The sequence below is a fragment of the Amblyomma maculatum genome, unplaced genomic scaffold, assembly GCF_055883805.1.
Source record: "Amblyomma maculatum isolate TAMU_Amacu unplaced genomic scaffold, ASM5588380v1 scaffold_13, whole genome shotgun sequence".
NCBI lineage: Eukaryota > Metazoa > Arthropoda > Arachnida > Ixodida > Ixodidae > Amblyomma > Amblyomma maculatum.
In genome coordinates this window covers 3,279,627-3,295,255 of record NW_028146738.1, presented here as the reverse complement: position 1 = coordinate 3,295,255, position 15,629 = coordinate 3,279,627, and the positions used below count along the sequence as shown (strand labels likewise).

At 42.7% G+C, this 15,629-nt stretch overlaps 1 protein-coding gene across 1 annotated transcript in view; it reads left to right on the top strand.

The window, feature by feature from the left end:
* The window catches only part of LOC146172109 (uncharacterized), a 224,921-nt gene extending 210,007 nt beyond the window's left edge, over window positions 1-14,914 (top strand). The window contains exon 6 of the transcript XR_014702432.1: window positions 14,786-14,914. The gene's annotated coding sequence lies outside the window, so the exon portion shown is untranslated. The remainder of the gene's footprint in view (window positions 1-14,785) is intronic.
* Window positions 14,915-15,629: the final 715 nt, after the last annotated feature.

Below are 15,629 nucleotides of genomic sequence, written 5' to 3'. Positions count from 1 at the left end.
TATTTGAATAAGTTATTATACGAATGGCTCGTTTTTGAAGGCGAGAAACAGGATCTAGGTATGTTTTATATGTACCACCCCATGTTTCCAGACAATAGGGCAACTGACTGTGCACTGTGTAAAAGTCGTACCCTGGCACCTCCATCAAATGCAGAGGGGTTTATTAGGGGTTGATCGGAGGACAGGAGATGGTGACCGGTGACACAAGACGATCGTAGAGCGAAGCACAATCTCGTCCGAAAAAGACAGACCGAGCTTCCCGTGCGTGTGCCAGCTGATCGGCCAGGAACCCAGCAGTCTTCATCATCGTTTGTGTCGGCGCTGTATAATCTTCCTTGCAATATATATATATATATATATATATATATATATATATATATATATATCTTGTGATAGAAGGCTAGGTTGAGACAGCAAGGTCGTGACGGCAAGGCCAGCGATGCCTTGTCTAGCGTTTTAATCCGATGACAAAACCCAGGCGCGTGCCGGAGGTGGCGCCACGGGACGATGATGATGGTATGTACAAATGAAAGAGGAAGATCATGGCATGTACAAATTAAAGAACATCCCCGGAAGGCTCACAATATATATATATATATATATATATATATATACAGATAGACAGAGACTGGTTGATAGGTAGGTAGAGGGCAGGGTAGGGCATGGCAGGGCAGCGCAGGTTTATATCATGATATAATACTGAAGAAGACCAACACTGCCTTCAGGCTGACCTGTATAATGTCACTCTTTGGTGCAATAAGTGGCAAATGCAATTAAACCCTGTTAAGTGCACTTTAATGAGTTTACAGACAAAAATGTACTATTTCTTCCTATACTCTGAACCGTATTCCGATTCAATCCCTAACATCCTACTGGTTTTTGGGTGCACTTATATCCCCGTCACTGACCTGTAAGCTGCACATCGAACTAATTATTAGCAGCACTAACCAGAAGTTAGGTTATTTACTCCGAAACTTCAGCAATGTCCCAGCCCTTTTAAACTTAATTCCCTATAAAACTTGTTCTTCCCAAATTCCAATGCTGCCCCTATTTGGAACCCTCATCATGCCACCCTTTGCATTGTATTGGAGCTTGTTCAGGATAACGCAGCTCTAATTATAACTCTATCGCAAGTATAACAGCAATGAAATCTAACCTTTCTTACCTTCTCTAACACAGCGTAGAAATTTTTGTGCTTAAGCTTTTTGTAGTGAGAGCTACATTGGCCACAGTCTCACCATTTTGCCGTGCCTGTCCAAAGAAATAAGAAAAAAAAAGAAAAAGAAGGAAGGAAGAATTAGAAAAGATGAAAAAGAGCCAGAAGCAGAGAAGAAGAGACACATAACTTAGTAGTTGGTAGAGTCGAACAACAACGAGTTGCAAGGGCAAAAGGTTGATTCGAACTTTGTGACAGCGGTGTGCCCCAGAGTTCGATGCAGAGATGATGTCATACTGCTAGAAGTCTTCTACGCACGAATGAGAATGGTCAACGATGAGACAAAAGGGGTGCTCATATGTGAAGTGATTCCCTTCTAGCATAAAGGTTAAACCATAGAGTAAACTGTTTAGTGCAAAAGAAATGTCTTTACTTTCTGGCCAACCCTAAGCATTGCCATGCAGATTACTCTCATGTAACTCCAGGTTTAACCACAAGCTAAACCACAGCTAACTTTTTCATACACTTTATTATCCCCAGTCACAGCACATAAATCTTATAACTGCACCCAACTATCGCTCTTTTCCTGTCGACCATCAGCACAAGACTGAATCCATTTTTAGCCATACAAACACGTCCTAATGTACACTAAAACCTTGTTAATTCGAAGTCCTTGGGACCGCGAAAAACATTAGAATTAACCGGGGTGTCGAATTATCAAAAATGGACGAAAAATGAAAAACAATTGCACGATACCTTGGTTCATCAATACAGCCCCTTTATTTAGATGTTCACTTGAGGTAGTCATCGATGCGCGACTGCTTGGCACCGTAGTTTGCGGCACCGTGTCATGTCCTCCAGTTGACAAATTGCACAGCATATCACTGTTACCACCACTACACTCCACAAAACTGCGCACGACGTTTAGCGACTCTACGACCGCAGCTAAAACCTGTGCACGGGCAGGTTCAGCATCAGGATCATCGTCGTTGGAATGTCCTCTGTCAGTGATCTCTTTCGAAGTCCGCATACGACATTTGCACATCACATTCTGCATTCATGTAGTCCATGAAATTGCAGCTACCGTCGTCTTCAGCGATGTCGTTCATCCGCACACAGAGTGCTTCCCCTTCATTGTCTAATATACTATCTGTATTAGACAAGTCATTGCAATCGTCACTCTCTTCATTGGGCGAACCAGCATCTTCTCGCTTAGAAAACCCAGCGTGCTTGAAACAACACTAAATCAGATTGCCCTTTACTTGCTTTTCTGAATATAACCATGGGCTTGGCAGTTGTCCACTGGACAGTTGTCCACCAGCCAGAGCCATGCCCGTGATTTTTAACTAACAATGCCATTACCAGATTTTCTGTATAACAGGGCCTTTGATGCTACTGCATTAAAATATGTTATTTACTGCACTTGGGCTCGCTACAATTGCCTGTGGAAAGGGACTCCACAGTCACTGAACCCAACCGGTACTCTCAAACAGGCACGGGAAACCAAGATGACCATCTGCTGACACATGTCTGAGGGAATGACCTGCAGAAAGATAAAAAAAAAAGAAAGCATGAAGCCACACATTCAAAACATTAATACTGGAACAGTGTAAATGTTGAGTGCTTCATTAGGTGATTTCACATTATAACTAGTAAGTATGCTAGTCACAAGGACTGAGAAATAAAGAGCATTAAGCAACAAGTGAAAAACAAAGAAGTAAAAATTAGATAAATTCGATGGAAAAGAAACAGCGTGGAATTATACCAACAGTGGAAAATGCAGATCAGGAAGGAAGCTTTCTTTGATAACTCAAGAGGCAGTGCCTACTTTTTGAAGCTAGATCTGGGTGCCTTAGAACACGCAGCTACAAAAAGAAATTTAACAATGAAGATGACACATGTGCTGTATGTGGTAACTCCAGTGAAACAATTGACCATAATATACTCGAATGTAATGATATCCATCCGGAAGTTGATTCAGGTGCAGTTACTGTTCCTGAAGCTCTGGGGTTTAGATATCAGTGGCCGGGTGAATCTGGAAGATTGGTGGCTTAAAAGCAGAGAAGTGACGTAATATTAGTAATGTAGAAACAAAAATTTAATAAATAGAATGATGGTTTAGTTAACCAATCTAAATCAATAATTAAGATATAGGGAGAAAAATGAGCATGACAGCTACTGCTACCACCCGGTTTCAAAGGGGACGCTCCTCTAATCCATCCATCTATCCGCCTGCTACTGCTGCCGAGCCTCCGTGCGCTCATGACGAAAATTCTTGCCAAAAGCTATGTGTTATCTTTTTGTCAATTTCAGCTATAATACACCACATGGAAGAGCCTTGCTACCATGAAGCCGATAATATAGCCTCATCTAGATTCACCGCATAGATTCACGGCCAGAAACTGCCACAGCGAACAGAGACGAGAAATTTGCAGTTCACAAAATGACAAAGGAAATGGCATGCTCTCAATTTACTGAAACATAATTCGGTATGTGTGCAGCGAAATCATAACTTATATGCAAGGCTTATTCCACTGTTTTTGGTTGAATGATTAGCAAGCAGTCAAACTGCAATACATGTGTGAGATGTGTGACACCTGTGAAAGACGCTTAGCAAAAATAGCGTATTTTTAACCAGTCGTTTGTGATTCTAAGGATTTAAATTTGTTGGAAAAAAAGTCCATTCTCAGGTGTGGATAATCAGATAAGTTGTCTAATTATCCATGATTATCATAATGCCCTCACAAATATGCCATTTACGTTATATGCCTATACTGTATGCAAATTAAATAGAGCAAATAGAACAAGCAAAGGAGGTCCTGTGCTCTAGCCCTTCCTAGAGCTAGAGATACAAGAGATTCCTAGAGACACACCAATTCAGGCTATGTTCGCAAGGTTGAGGCGCCGTCATTCAAAACATTATTAGTATAGATACGTACTAATAATGTAATAATTGATGACTCCATGCTATGTACCATACAGGATTCATCATCAAGGCAACAGTCAGAACATTGAAAGATATAAGCCTAATGTTTCATACGCGTACAACTGGTTGAATTTGTGACACATAACTAGTAGCACGTATTTTCAAGATCAACTGCTGATCGAGACATATGTACGACATAGAGAATTATCCCATAAAGTAAGGTCTCGAGCATCTGCTCCATTGCGTGCCTGAAATCTCTAAATAAAGCATGCTTCAGAATGAAGTTACAGCGTACCATATGCCCAAATCCACCAGTAATGTAAGCTACCTGGTACCAGCTGACCTCTAAGCATGCAGCTACTGGGCAGGCTACCGAGGCGTGTTCTGCAAGTATCAAGCTGTTGAGCCTTTGGCAGCTTTTTCCTTACAGCTCAGTGTTAGCACCTACCATGAGCTGGCACTGGAGGGCAAGTGCCCTATGACTAAATTTCTTCAGCCGACAGCAACAAGTCGGGAGGACTTGTTCCACCTTCCACCTTATAACAAATCTGGAAGTCTAGATATATTTGGGTGCTATCTCCATCTTGTTTATATTGTAAGCAAACAGCAAAAGCGAAACAACCTTAGGAAAGTAAGGTTCCAGACATGCTCCTCACCAACATTGTGCAATATCTGTATGCAGTCCGGAATGGCGTTCCAGACAATGTTGCTCTAATCACTTGCTCACATCACTTCGTCGCAGATGTAAAAGCTTTCCTGAAACTATGGGTATGTATTTTTTAATTTTACTATTGGGTTTGTATGGTTTAATGTCCCATAATTTTACTATCTCTTTTAGGGTATTTAATGAAATGAAGTCTAGTACTGCACACCAACAGAAGATATGCAAAACTGGATATGCCAGGGCATCTCATCATAAAGGGCCAGTGAGCCTTTTTTTACATTTAAGCCTTTTACAATTTCACACCACTTTACAATAATATTGCAGCTTTCAAGACTTCCATAAGACTTTTTTTCAAGCCCTTGATGAAGAGTATCAGATTGTCGATAAGGACATGAGATGCATCTACCACACTGCTGATGGACAGCTTTCTTCCTTCACTTTCCTGTATGCTTTAAATTCTGGCTAAGCACTGTGAACATCAGCAATACTGCATCGGAAATCCTGCTCATGCTAAAGACTACCGTTGCAATGGGCACACAACACAGACGAAAATAAAACAAGTCGAGAGAATAACACGCAGCCAATCCTGACATGTCAACAGTTCTGCACACTCTCCTGCTTGTCAGCCGGTCAAAGTTAGGCAAGTAAGGAAGGCTAAACAAAGTCACTCGCTTAGCCAAAGCATCTTAAGCAATGCGCCTGGTGCCAAATGATACTAACCAAAGCCATTTACTATGTGACCACACTAAATGCATAGCAAAGAGGAAATTCACAAAAAAAAAAAACTGATGACTACCGAGAGTAAAACACGGACAATTGCCAATCATGAATAAAGATAATCAATCTCGTGGCACAACAAAGAAACCAAACATTTGTTAATGCATGATACCACCTCAGTCTTCATATGTAATAATGCATACCGGGGAAATTTTTCATGTCCATGAATTGAAGTAGTACCTCAGCGTACATCACATTTTTGAAACAGGTCGCTGTTGAGGGCAATGCAAAGGGCATCTTGCATTACCAAACCTTCAATTCCTTTCTTTTACCTGAACATTGCCCAGCTTGATACATAAAAGACAGGTCTCTGTTGCACTCTTGGTCTTGATTTTGTTTTATTTTTGTGTTTGCTCATTTCATATGCATTTAATCATGCTCCAGAAACATGCACTTTGTCGATAGCTGTCTTCCTACCTTTGCGATTTGTCCTGCACTCTTGGTTCAGTGTGCTTCATCACTAACTTGAGCAGCCACACACATGGATAGTGTGGCAGAGCAGGGCCCACAAATTCTCTAACTTGCACCCTTTTCCAAAATGTCCCCTTCGGTGAAACCTGACTGAATAAAACACTCGATCAGTGTGGTTCCACCTGCTCTGGCCTGCACTGCTGGAGCTGTACACCATGTAACAAAAAAGCACCTGATATAAAAATGTGATGAGGCACAATGTATAGCTGCACTTGCCTTCCTGCCTGATCAAATTTTACAGCAACAATACCAACGTTATATAATATTCGACAACTTGGAACTACCAGCTGCGCATTCTTGTCCCATGAGTGCTAACATGCTAGCAAAATGATGATGTATAGTAGGATTTCCACAGTACCGTCTTTGCCAAAAGTAACCAGGCTGCTCCGAAGGCTGGCGGAGCAAGCGCGCGGCCGTGTGGCGGCGTTGCGCTCGCTGTGGCTTATCGGTGCTTGTCAGCTCCGAGGGTACAATAGCTGACGTAACTTCGCACCCTCACTCTCATCCGTTGGATGATAAAAACTAGGCGCGTATGATGTGTCGGCTGCGGTTTCACGTGTGCGAAGCTTGGTAGAGCCCAGCGAGGGCGCTCAGTATAGCGACGGGGCTATTCGCTCTTCATGGCAACTGCCCTGAAGCAGATAATATGTCCCGTTTCTCGCTGTATAATTATACGTGCTTGTGTTCTGTAATCCGCTGCTGAAACGCACCAGCAGAATTGCGCTTTCCTGTGTGTTCCATGCGCCTGTACATCGCACCTCGAAATTTCAATATGCTTTTTTCAAGGTGCCTTGCGTAGTGCCACATTACAGGTCGTAACTAGGAAAAGCTTGTGAACCCTTTCAAGCCACCTTATCTCTCTTTTAGGCTTGCGAAATTGTGTTAGCTCTCGGGGTGACTGTTTAAAATATGTGCAATGATTGATTGTAACAAATTTTTGCACTTGCTTGTAGGTAAGTTTTGGTTTAAGTAAACTAAAATAAAACCTTCCTCGCGCTTACCCATTATATGCACATGATTGCTTTCCCGCTCGCGGAACCCTTATTTCAGGGCGACACTGTCTGGCAAACCTAGCACATATTCGTCCTAGAAACGAACAAGAGCTCACCGTGTCTACTATCACCTGTTTTTCTGTTTCCCGCAGTTGCCAAGAAGAGCGAATAGCCCCATCGCTATACTGAGCGCCCTCGCTGGGCACAACCAGGCTTCGCACACGTAAAACCGCAGCCCACACATCATACGCGCCTAGTTTTTATCATCCAACGGGCGAGAGTGAGGGTGCGAAGTTACGTCAGCTATTGTACCCTCGGAGCTGACGAGCACCGATAAGCCACAGCGAGCGCAATGCCGCCACACGGCCGCGTGCTTGCTCCGCCAGCTTTCGGAGCAGCCTGGTTACTTTTGGCAAAGACGGTACATAAGCTTTACTGATTTGTTTTCTGATAGGGGCCTTTCATGAGTATTTTTTTCAAAATTTATAAGTTAGGCTCTGCTGTATGTGTATAGTACTAGTATAGTACTGGGTATAGTATAGTATAGTACTAGTAATGTCCCTACTGAAGGTGTGCACAGTAGATCTTCCGGTGAGATACCCATAAAGCTGGCAACGAGTTGGCCCGATTATGGGACTTAGTTATTGCCCTTAGCAACCCAAGCTATGAGGGACATGCCGCAGTGAAGGGCTCCGAATAATTTTAACTAACTGAGGTTCTTTCATGTGCACCGATATCATACATACAGGTTCGCACTGCATTTGGCCAGGATCAAACCCAGATTCCCTGCCCTATAGTAGCTGAGTGCCCTACGCAACAAGCTTAGCAGCATGCCTTGGGGTTCAGAACAATGGGGAATGTACAATGCCTGAAAGCACTAAAATAGAATGAGTCACTGTTGTCATTGGTGTCACACCATTTTCTTGAGCAGGCTGATCAGTCTTGTCACCGACACCATTACCATTCCATGAACTGTAACAGCTGTTCTGAGCAAGGCACACTAATTTAGGATGAATAACTGCATTCATTGGAGGGCTTCCGTAGATGAATTTTTTTCGTAAACTTCTAACCAACATGAGTGCCCCAGTTAACAGCGATCATTTAGTCCACTTAACATGCACACAACACATGCAGTCATTATCTACAATGCACCATTTTGAGTTCCATACAAGATTTTTACTCAGGAGCTCCTATCATATATATGGTGAAATAAATGAATTATTATAGCAGTAATGTTTTTTGCGCCATACATATTTACTTCAGTGCTACTATCAAGCAGCGCTACAATTAATACAGAGCACAGTCATTTCCAGTCACTGTCCTTAAATGACATTATTTGCGGTAAACGCTTCCGTGTTCTCTAGAGAACTCTCCGGAACAATGCACTGCAGCTGATCCAAAATTTGGATCGCACATATGAATTGAATGAGGTGCCAGTGTCGCAGCAGTATTCCGTTGCACACATAGTCGTGTCACGAAAGGCTGAAACAACTGCGCCTCAAAAAGTTTCGTGCATTTCTCGAAATTGCATGTTCATCCTGCATTATATCCCAGCAGCCTTGTTTGCAATGCCGCGAAAAACGGTTTAACGAAGAGAACATTTTATGGCTGCCTTCAAAACCAAAACCAGCGTTTACAGCAAATTTCTTGCGTCTTGCAGTGCTGGTGACTGTTTTCTTGCTTGTTGTTTTGTTGCCGTGATCATTACGTCATACGAATTGTTCCAAGGACGGTTACCTCAGCCATTCCACAGCGTGTTGCGCGTGCACCTTGCGCGCGAAAGGTGCTGCGCTACGTGTGCACGTTTGCGCATTCCATTTACGTGTCACAACGAAAATGACGGCAGTTGTGCACGTAATGAGTTTGTTGCTTCCCGCAAGCTGTGTGCTGTAATGAATTCATTGTTACGTAAGTTGTCTTGCTGCATACGGTCTAGCGTTGTTTTTTTTTCCTGATGACTACCTACATTCCCGCACACCATCGCGTTCGCATGCTGGCGCTATGTCGGGTACGTCTCGTGGCTACCGATAGTCGGTCGAAGCACTCGGCCCAGTTCGCTTATGCAGCACAGGTCGCTTTACTGTTGATGGCTATGTTCATTCATGTGGTATGGTTTTCAGCCATGAATATCTTTCTACAACATGATGCTGTTCTGGACACTTCGACGATTTGCTGAATGCATGATCAGGCTTGTGTGGCCTGATCGCGTGCATCTTCATGACTGTCGTCTGCTGTTCTGTCAAACTGCAGTGGTGGTTAGCTTAATTAGGTCTAATTCCATTGCATAAACTGGCAGGCATTTGTTCTTTCTTGGAGGCACGTGCCACTTTGGAATGATGACAAGTTTTGGGGTTAAGAGTGTAATCCGTTGAATGTTCCAAATTTTTCTTCGTGTATGTGCAGCTCGCCCGCGTCTTTCAAGTGATCCACTTCGTCGAAACGTTGCGACGAGTCCCAGTGACTGAAAAACGTTATTACATGCGCAAAACTGTTCAAGCTAGCTTTGCGTTGCATTGCAAGAAAAAAAAAAGTATTGTCTGAACGTGAGCCTTTGTATCCCATCTCACTGCATGCATAACAACTGTGTCAAGGACACCTGACACAAATAAATTACAGGAGCAGTAATTCTGAAGCATAAACTTGGAAATTTTTATTTTTTTTCACGTATCTGACTTCTTGAGTCAAGGAGGTGAATCAAAGAGTGGCTACAAAAATAGATATCGAAAACCAGCAGAGGGGCCATTAAGGCATAGATGCTCTGTCGAGACCTGTTGTCAAGCCTTCTTTGGCAAGGATGCAACACGAATGGTAGCTGTGGTTCATTTCTTCAGGAAGTAAGACCTACATCTGATGAATGCCGACAGGGAGGGAAAATTTGTCGTGCTCGCACTCATCCTGTACCCAGTCTTGTGTGTGTTCTTTTCCACAACTACCATGTCTGAAGTCAACCTCGCTGTATATACGAATGCCACATACGGGCATCTCAAGAAAAGTATTGAAGTCATGAGGACTGGAGCTAAACACCTTATCTGTTTCTTTGTTTTCAAAATCCATACAGTGGAGATGTGAACGCAGACTTGCCTAAGAGTGATCTTCTGAAGAACCTTTCTGTTGAGGTGTGCCTAAATTTAAAAAGTAGCTGTTTTTCTAGCGCAGTGTAACGTGCATAGAGCTCTTTTACAGGTGAGGAGATTTAAGGTTCTTTCCTCTGTATGCCTGCAGTTCTTATCTTTGAAAATTGCCTGTAGCTTCAGTTCATATAAGAAACACCCATGCAAGGCTCTACAGGAGAAGCGATTTTGCATTTAGAACAGGTAGACATTGTTCTTTCAGTGTTTTTTTTTGCACACCAGTAAAATCATGCTATAAGATGTGTCGGCTTGTAATTGTAATGGCTCGTAATTGTTGATGTGATGTGCTCGGTTTCCTCAATCATTTTAGGTGCAATTCTACTTCCGGAAATGTGGGAGGAATCATTACCTCAGTCACTGTAATTGATGCGAAAGAGCACAGGAGAGATCTTTAGTTATTCTGCATTTTGTTTGCTGGTTAGCTTAATGAGGACATTATCATAGGTTGTACAAGACAGTTATTACAAGCTCCCATTCCCGCTAGTTGACCTTCTATGTGACAATCATGCTAACGCATAACATTCCATGTCCGCTGCTGTGGTATATACCAAGTGTCCCTGCACTTGGTATATTCCGACTGATGATGAGGATGATGACATTGTTCAAGGCATGCTAAGAGTAAATAAGAGAGGAGGAGAGTTTGGCCTGACTTTGTGTGAGCTGTCATGTTTTTAGGGCTTTTCATATACAGTATATAGGCTTACTTGTAATCCACTATGTACAGTACACGAGCTATTCAGTTGCATGCCATGTGGTGCTGTTACAATGATGCACGCATTATAACAGTTCTTGTACCGGTGCTCAATTTCCAAACTGATCCAGCTTTCACTGCCATTGTTCTGCCAAGCACTGGCAAATATATTTAATATCTGCGACCATGTTGAATGCATATTAGTTTGCAGTGTCCAGACATGGCTGAGAACGGAGATAAGGACACTTTTAAAAAGAATATTTCTGCTGCTCATGCTCGTGGTGATCATTCTGCACAATAGATAGGCGGGCGAGTTAGTGATATATTTAAAAAAAAAAGTAATAGAGCGAACAACGGGGATACTTGTGCTGTGTTTCTCTAGCCTTCATCCCCATTGTTCGCGCTGTTATTTTTTTAAAGAGCTTTCTGCTTTTACACAGCATCAAGGCTCTTGTTATCAGTGCAGTTCAGTCGTTCTGTCTTGTCCGACTCTTAGTGACCCTATGGACCATATCACGCCACGCTTTCCGGTCTCCCTCTATCTTCCTAACATGACATAACTTCATCTGCAGCGCCTCGAAGATGCCATCTAACCATCGCGTTCACTGCCTACCCCTTTTCCGGTGACCCTCAACCTTTCCCAAAATCAAATCTTTCTCCAGCGATTCCTCTCCTCTCATCAGATGACCAAAGTAGCTGAGCTGCAACATTAGAATTTGACCCTCCAATGAGCAGTCAGGGTTTATGGTCAACAATATTGACTGATTTGATCTTCTGTCCGTCCAAAGAACTCTCAAGAGTCTTCGCCAGCACCACAATTCAAACGCGTCAATTCTTCGGCGGTCAACCTTCTTCACAGTCCAACTCTCGCATCCATACATCACAACTGGAAAGACCATAGCACGAGTTATACAGATCTTGGTTGGCAGTGTAATGTCTCTGCTCTTTACTAGGCTCTCTTTCCCAGAAGCAGGCATCTCCTAATTTCATGGCTGCAGTCTCCTTCCGGGGTAATCTTGGAGCCCAAGAAGAGAAAATCTGTCACAGCTTCCACTTCTCCCTTGATGCTCCATTACTTGGTAGGGCAAGACGCCATAATCTTTGTCTTTATAATGTGCAGTTTAAGCCCTAACTTCTCACTCTCTTCTTGTACGCACATCAGAAGTCTTTTGAGTTCCACTTCACTTTCTGCCATTAAAGTGGTATCATTCGCATATCTAAGGTTGTTGATACATTTCCGAGCAATCTTCACTCCAGCTGAAGACTCGTCCAGACTTGGCCTTCATCATGATGCACTCGGCATATAGGTTAAATAGGCAGGGCGACAGTATGCAGCCTTCTCTCACTCCTTTCTCAATCGGAAACCAATCAGTAAGACCATGCCCAGTTCTGACTATTGCCCCTTGCCCTTCATATAGCTTCCTGAGGAGACAGATGAGGTGAATTGGAACTCCCATCTATTGGAGAGCTTGCCACAATCTGCTGTGATCTACGCAGTCAAACGATTTCGCATAATCAATAAAGCAGAAGTAGATGGGTTTCCGGAACTCTCTTGCTTTATCCATGATCCAGCTAAGGTTGGCAATGTGGTTTCTAGTTCCTCTGCCCTTGCGAAACTCAGCTTGCATGTCCGGAAGCTTGCGATCCACATACTGCTGCAGCCTACCTTGGAGAATTTTCAACATCACCTTGCTAGCATGCGAAATAAGTGCGATCGTGCACTAGTTGGAACAATCATTGGCACTGCCTTTCTTTGGAATGGGGATGTAAACTGACCTCCAATTATGTGGCCACTGCAGGGTTCTCCAAATTTGTTGACATAATGTATACAGAATGTTAACAGCGTCGTCATGGTTGAGGTTTTGAAGCAACTCAGCTGGAATGCCATCAATTCTGCTAGCTTTATTCTTAGCAAGGCTGGCTAAGGCCCATTCAACTTCACTCTTCAGGATGCCCAGCTCGAGATCAGTAATCACAACAGTCTTATGTTGTGTTTGCACGTCCGGGTCCTTCTTGTACAGTTCTTCTGTGTATTCCTGCCACCTTTTCTTTATCTCTGAGGCTTCAGTGAGGTCCCTGCCTTCTTTTTCCATTATCACGCCCAGCTTAGCGCACAAGCTTCCTTTAATATCTTTGATTGTCTTATACAGAGCTCTTGTGTTCCTCAATTGGTTGTTGTTATCAACTGCTTGGCACTGTATGTTCAGGAAGGCATTCTTATCTCTTCTTGCTATTTTCTGAAAATCTGCATTGAGAACCTTGTATCTTTCTCTTTGCTCCATAACTTTTGCCATCCTCCTTTCCTCAGCTATTTGCTAAGCCTCTTCAGATAACCAGTTTGCTTTCTTGCATTTCTTTTGCTTTGGAACTACCTTAGTAGCAACTTCTTGTATTATATCACAAACATCAGTCCACATCTCTTCAGGCTCTCTGTCTTCTAGATCTAATTCTTGAAATCGATTCCTCACTTCCACAGCATATTCTGATGAAATTTGATCCAGATCATACCTGAAAGGCCTTCTAGTTTTCTGTGTTTTCCTGAATCGAAGCTTAAATTTGGCAACAAGAAGCTGATGATCAGTGCCACAATCGGCCCCTGGCCTTGTTTTTACTGCTTGTGTAGCACTTCTCCATCTCTGCCTGCAAAGAATATAATCAGTCTGATTCCTGATCAGACCGTCTGGTGAAGTCCATGTGTACAGGTGCCTCTTGTGCTGTTGAAAATGAGTATTAGCTATGGTCAGGTTGTTTTCTTGACAGTTATTATTTTGGCATTCAGGGCAGCTCGCCAAATTTGTTTTGTACTCATTGCAAAATAAAAAAAAGAAATTGATGTTATAGAGTTTTGTGTAACTTAAATTATGCTTGGGTAATCAAAGAAATTAGTAATGGAATCTGTTTAGGGGAAAGATAATTAAACTGAAAGTAGAAGAAAAAACGTGCCGATGGTGGGAACCGAACCCACAACCTCTGAATATTGCTTCCGGTGCTCTTCCAACTGAGCTACATCGGCCGCTGTCCCCCCTGCTACTTTCTTGATTATTAATGTTGTCTATATACGAACCTTGAGAGTGTTCACTAGCGCCACCCTCAACCATAGCGGCGGACGTGGAACGTCCTGTGTTACCGCCAGTGTCACGTAGAACGTGATCAAGAGCGAGGACAAAAGCTGTGCTAGAACCCTCTTATGCTACCAATGGCTTCAAGACTGCTAGAACAGAGACCCCCGTAAGCTACAAGCACATAAATGAAGGGGAAATGAGGGTGCTCGTTATAATACATGAAGGAAAGAAGCCAACAGTCGGCGAGGCCAAGGAAAGCATTGGGGATTGTACTTTATGTCTTTCTATTTTTTAATTTTTACTTGGGTAATCACAGAAGTTAGTAATGGAATCTGTTCAGGGGAAAGATAATTAAACTGAAAGTAGAAGAAAAAACAATGTGCCGATGGTGAGAACCGAACCCTCGACCTCCGAATATCGCGTCCGAGCACCGGACGCGTTATTCGGAGGATGCGTTATTTCTGTGATTACCCAAGTAAAAATTAAAAAATAGAAAGACAAAGTACAATTCCCAATGCTTTCCTTGGCCTCGCCGACTGTTGGCTTCTTTCCTTCTTAAATTATGCTTAAAATTTGAACACTTTTTTTTCTTTTCTGCCACGGGATCCAAGCTTGTGATCCCTATCATCATTTGGAAATGATGCAGTGACCTTGCATCAGAGATCTGGAATGAAAAAAACTGCAGTAATGTGATCTTAGTTTCTTGTAAAAAGTGGTTTTGGCAGGTGATGCCACTGTCTCTCTTTTTTCACATTACCTAGCTTAACTCATCACTGCTTTCTATGACAGCAATCTGTTTGTCAGCTGCAGCTTCAGTCTTTCTTTGGTGTCCCTAGAAAGGCTGACAGTTTGGCTGACCGGTTTGACATTGCTCCTCACTCAATTTTGTGCTGTGATTTCTTGTTGCTTGTGCAGAACACCATCGCAGCTGGAGCTCCAGCTGTCGTTGCTCATCTCGGATGAGGAGGAGAGTCATGACTGGTATCTTACGGCACAACAGGCACCCCTGTGTGATGAAAAAGCAACATTTGTGCTCAGTGATGTGTACAGGAAGGTGGTGAAGAACCTTTACGAAGGGCCCATATACCAGATGGACTGCATAATTGAGTGGCCAGCTACGATGTGGTTCAACTGGTCTTACAATACCACCAGGTAGGGGTTTAATTTTGAACTGGTCTGCACATGGCTTAGTTACTTCATTTTTACCTTAACTGCTAACCTGATGCACGTGAGATATTTTGGGAGGGGTATGCAAAAGAAAAGTATGAAAGGTGAATGAGAAGAGAATACGTTGTAAGTACTCGCACAAGAAGAGCGAAAAGAAGAAAAGTAGCTAATCAAACACAGCTTGGGTAGTACCAAGGTGTAAAATATGAAAAAAGGAAGTGGATTACAAAGGTTTGAAGCTGAATATAGGAAAAAAAATAATGTTTAAAAATTCAAAAATGAATATCGTGCAACTGAAAAAGTGATCAGAGGAGCACATAGAAGTATTGAGTGTGGCATTTTGAAATTCAGAATAGGCTACATATTTATGGTTGTGGGGATTTTAGTTTCACTGAGAGCTGATGCTTTTCGAAATACTGGTTCCAGTCATGTTTAGTAATAGCCCATTTAAGCCCGTAAACTAAAGTGCACTTGTGGGGAGTGTCTCTCACGAAAAGTGCACTCTGAATTTGTTAAACAATATAACATAAGTGCACTCGAGTGAGAGTACGTTCGCAGAATAAACTTCGAGAGCCGTCTGTAGCTTTGCGGG